The 5347-nt window shown below is 37.5% G+C and overlaps 1 pseudogene; it reads right to left on the bottom strand.

The window, feature by feature from the left end:
- Window positions 1-224: 224 nt before the first annotated feature.
- On the bottom strand, window positions 225-1473 carry LOC143389839 (PHD finger protein 23 pseudogene; annotated as a pseudogene).
- Window positions 1474-5347: the final 3874 nt, after the last annotated feature.

The following is a 5347-nucleotide window of genomic DNA, read 5'->3' as shown; positions in this document are numbered from 1 at the left end:
TTGTGTCTATACACCCAGACAGCTTCCTTCCCCCAACTACAATATGTCCAATTTCAAGTGCATAGAATAGGGAGAAAGCCACTCATTTCCATTCCAAACAAGTCTCCTTTGGGAATTCCTGCCCTGAAATAAGGACAGTATCCGAGCTCCAGGAGAACAGACTGAAGACCCTGAGCCTCAGTTCACAAATAATGTTGTCATTTTCAAGTTGCAGCCTAGAAAAGTCAGGGCTCTCCAGATTTGGGAAACCCCCTAATTGCTGGGTCTCTGGCCGCACACAGTTCCTTGCACTTCTGACAATCAAAGAAGTCAGGGACACTGGTCTTCTTAATCTTAGCAGGAGAGGTGGGTCCTTGTCCCACACAGACTGCACTCAATCATGGGCCACCCTGCAAAGGGCTTCCAGCAGTAACAAATGATCACATCCCATGAGTCACCACCTGATTCTACTGTGATATCTTCATCCATGGCCCACATCTTGCCTTCACTGGAGCTGGCATCTCTATCTCGGTTCTTTCAGTGCTGCCCACCTCCTTGCTTTCATTGTCAGTGTGAGGGGCTCCTTCAGGTGCACTGAGACAGGAGGTCTAGGTGCCTCAGGGGTTTTGGGGAGCACAGGAGCTGGGGTTTCACCCCCTACCACTGCTGCCATCTCTTCCTCTTTCTTCTCTTCTTCTTCCTCCTCCTCCTCCTATTCAGAGTCTGTATCACTGGGGGGGTGCCTGAGGAGGGCCATGAGTTGGGAATCTTTTCTCCCCCCACCTGCCCCTGCTCAGCCTTTTTCAACTTCCACTTCTTGCTCTTCTTAATTCAAGACTTCTTTTCCCTATCCCCAGGACTTGACAGAGGCCTCCGAAGCACCCCCAAACCAGCCCCACCTCCTGGCCCCAACTTTCAGTTCTTTTGGTCCTTCTTTTGAGGCTGAGAGAGATCTCCCTGGGAAAGGCATACTGTGGGGAGAGCAGCAGGATACCAGGAGGTTTGTGTCAGAGATATGGGTGACCATGGAGATGCCACTTTGGGCCCATGAAAATCAAAGAGAGTCCTTGAGCTTCATTTTCTCAAGCAAGGTGGACTATCAAGAGCCTGCATACATGAAAAGGTGGACCTTAGGGTCTAGGCTGAGTAAAAATCTGCTTGAACTGCCCTTCTCTTAGATGATTTTGCTTTTTTTAACCAAGGTATGGATGGTGCGAAGATCAGAGGGGCTGAGTCCTGGCCATCACTGTCTGCAGCACTCTCACCACACAATGGAGAACTGGAGCCAGAGGCTGGCCATTGCTTTACCAGTTTTATGTATCATTTCAGGTAGGTTCCTCCTGTAAGTATTAATACAATCCCACCTCAAGGTAGTTGTTCTCCTGTCCCTAACTCTTTGCTTGGGGGGAGGTGGGAGGGGCGGGGAATGTAACCAGCACAGGCCAAAACAAAACTACAGAATTTGTTGAAATCCTCAATTGTTCTCTGATGTTTCTCTGGTAGCTTCCGGACTGGGCTCTGCCATGGCTTTCAGCATCGACCCCTCCCCTCCTCCTGGTCCTGTGACCCCCTCCCCTGAGCCGGAGATCCTGGTGCCACCTCTGGTGGTACTCCTACTACCTTGCTCCACAGAAGTGTCTGCTTCAGCTGAGACTCCCTGCCAGCAATATTGATACCACGTGTCATGTAATTTCCTCCACAAGATTAATCACACTGAAATTCAGTCTCACAGAAAATCTCGGAGTACAGACAAAATGTAGAATACTTCTTAACTAGAACATAGCATGAATGGTCTCTATTCCAATTTTCAATAGAATCCCTATTTTCCTCTGAAACCTCATGAGCCCAGACTTTACGATCTGCAATCCTATTAGTATTCTGATCTTCTGAGCTCCCACTAGAATTTGCCATTAAGCTCTGCCTACAACATTTTAAGTCTTTTTTCAGCTTAGAGCTCTGAGCTTTTCAAATTTCCTCCCATAAATTCCCCAAATCTCAAAAGTTTCTGAATCATGTGGTTATAGCTATGATGCCACTTCTAGGTGCCATTTTTTTTTTAGCCAGCGTTTTCACTGCTGTTGACCAAAAGCCCTGACAGCAATTTTAGAGGAGGACAAGTTTTTTAGCACTCACGGTTTCAGAGATCTTAGTCCATAAATGACTACATTTCTCAGGGCCTATGGTAAAGCAGGGCATTATAGAAAAGAATGTGGTGGGGGAAAGCAGCTCAGGGCTTGACACCAGAAAGCAGAGAAAGAGAATATTCTACCTCTCCCACTGACCAAGCATATACCCCAAGGTATTCCCCAATGGCTCATCTCCTTCAACCACTCAGATAATCCTTTTAAGGTGGTTAATGTACAGATTAGGTTAAGTCTTCAATAACCCAATCATCTTACCTCTAAAATGTCTTGCATTGTCTCACATATGAGCTTTTGGGGAATCACTAATATCTAAACTATGACAATATAATATATCCTTGATGTGTGAACTTACACCAAATAGAACAAAGGAGATAATTGATAACAATATTTACATATGTATAGTATTTATTTCTTTTAATCTGTGAAATTAATTTTTAATGTGAGTATATATGTTTCTATTGTGAATAAAATAGTGTGTTATTATATCTTCTTATTCTTTTTTTAAATAGAAAGGATATCAATTTTTTTCCTTCTTTTTGTATCCAGTGACTAATGAACTTACATTAATTCTCATTGCTTTTAGTGATTTTTCAGTTTACCTGTTGCATAGTCTTGTTTTTAGATGCGTGTTTATTCTCCAGTGCTCTACCAGTTAGAGAGAATCCAGAAGGGATAGACATAGTAATAGAAACATAAGTCTTCTGAAAGCATTTTACTATAAATATAAGTGGAAAATATGACATTTAAATGTGCAAATGTATCATTTTCATCCTGGATAATAGAAAATAAATGTTGTATAAAAGCCACTTCTTCCCTAAGAAGCCTATAATTTGATTTATGTTAAGACAGTTAAAATCTCAATGAAATGACTTAGAAAATTAAAAAAATAATAATTTAACTAGGAAAGTATAAAAAAGAGGCCTGGAAATCAATCAATCAATTTTTTGTGCATTGATTATTCAGCAATTTCCAGGTATAGTTATTATTTTTTGGGGAAAAAAGCTATTACTTTACATTAAGTCTATAAACAACAATGGCTAAATATGTAATAATGAAGCCAGAAAACACTAATATATATATTAGTTTTTGGTGGTCACAACATCTTTATTTTATTTGTATGTGGTGCTGAGGATCGAACCCAGTGCCCCGCACATGCCAGGTGAGCGAACTACCACTTGAGCCACATCCCCAGCCCTTGTCAATCATTTTTTAAAATAAAAAGATAGGAGCAATTAATAAAGCAATTGAGATATTTTAGTTAATACAGAAGTAATTAACAAATCAATTGAGATGTTTCACTTAATTTATTATAAAATGTGCAAAAATATATTCATCAAAAATAGAAGTATAATTAAAAGGAAATGCTAAAGGGCATAATTTTAACATATGTAAATGGTAACTGGAGACTTAATAGGTAATGATTACTATACTCAACAAATATTTGTAGAATATAAATTACGGATAATTACAGGCTACAGTAAGAAAGAAAATTTTTGATGCAAAGGAGAGTAACTGAAATTACATTCAGATAAAAAAGTCTAAAAAAGTCTCTATGCTGATAACATTTTAGCTAGTGGGAATATTTAGGCTAAGTTCTGAATAAAGAGATCAAACAATAAACTCATTACACAGACGGAAGCACGTACAATGGCTCAGATATACAAAAGGAAAGTAGAACATGGTAGTTGGAGGACAGTGCAGTAAGGAAAGATTTATTTGAGATAACATTAAAGGGACAGAAAAAAAAGAGACACTCCAGGGGATATGTGGATTAGAGTGAAGTTTGTATCTTATTCAGAAATCATCAAAAATCTCTAGAAGCACTTTAGGTCAGTATGTACATGGTAGGATTTGCCTTTTTAAATATGCATAACTATTCAGAATGGATTGATCAAAAGGTTATTGGAAATAATTGGTCCGTATGTATCAAGATTCTGGAAGCAATTGCCATCCATGGACTAGAAATAATCTTTTCCAAGATCTAGGAATATATTTAGAAATATACATGATTAAAGATTCTTGAAGAATTTCCCAGTCTATGTTTTTATAATAGAAAAAATAAAATCCTAGTAACAAGAGAATGAGTAGGGACATAGAGCATCTGAGAAGCATTGTGATACATACTTAAAGGGACAGGAACATACTAATAAACATGTATATTCACATACATATGTCTTTATTTCTCTAGTATTCACATGAGCATACACATAAAGATTTTCATATCTTTGAAAAAACAATTTTCATGGATAATGAGTTTTATGCTAATATAAGAAAATATTATTTTATTTGGTTAGTTTAATCCAAATTTCAAAGAGAATCTTTAGAATCTTGACTTCTATCATTTTGTTCACTCCTTCATGACTGCATTGATCAGAGCTATAAACTTAATTACATGAAAATATATGCTTTGATTTATATGCTATAGTTTAATTGAAAACAAATCTACCTACATGTGTGTTATTATAATCTTGTTTGATCTATAAATTGTATATTTAACATTGTATTGATTTATAGAGGTTGTGCACAATATATTTTCCCTAGTATATTTTATTTGAAGTAGTAATATTCAAAACAAAACAAAACAAAAAAGATTCTAATGAATTAGTTCCTATTTCTGTCTACTGAATCAATAGAGGTTTATAGCTTTTCTAGATAGGCACATTTTGTGCTGGACAAAATTGATATTTCCATAATTCTTGATACAAAGATATAATGGAAAAAATAGCAAAGTACATCAAAGGCTTCTATTAATTTCAATAAGGGAAACTTGAAGAATTTCAAATTTTTCTCTACATTTTTTGCCCAAGATCCCTGTTGTCACACTAGGGATTTATCTTCTGTTTTGGTTCCTTTTTAAAAAAAAAAAATTATTTATTTTTTAGTTGTAGTTGCACACAATACCTTTATTTATATGTGGTGCTGAGGATCGAACACACGGCCTCACACATGCTAGGCGAGCACTCTACCACTGAGCCACAACTCGAGCCCCTGTTTTGGTTCCTTTTGATCAAAATAGTATGTAATTGAAAAACCAAAGGAGCAGTGAAAGAAAAACAGAGATACCTGAAAATTTTAAAAAAGGTTTTTAAGTTCACAATAGCCATAGAAGTTGATTTACAAGCATGCACATGCATGTAGGGTCAGTCAAGAGAACTGACCTTTAGATCTTGTTTTAAAGGTGAGTTTGTCACCTTAGCATGTCCCTTCCCCTCCTGAACCTGAGT

The sequence above is a fragment of the Callospermophilus lateralis genome, chromosome 2 (genome assembly GCF_048772815.1).
Source record: "Callospermophilus lateralis isolate mCalLat2 chromosome 2, mCalLat2.hap1, whole genome shotgun sequence".
Lineage (NCBI taxonomy): Eukaryota > Metazoa > Chordata > Mammalia > Rodentia > Sciuridae > Callospermophilus > Callospermophilus lateralis.
This window is presented reverse-complemented; position numbering and strand designations above follow the sequence as displayed.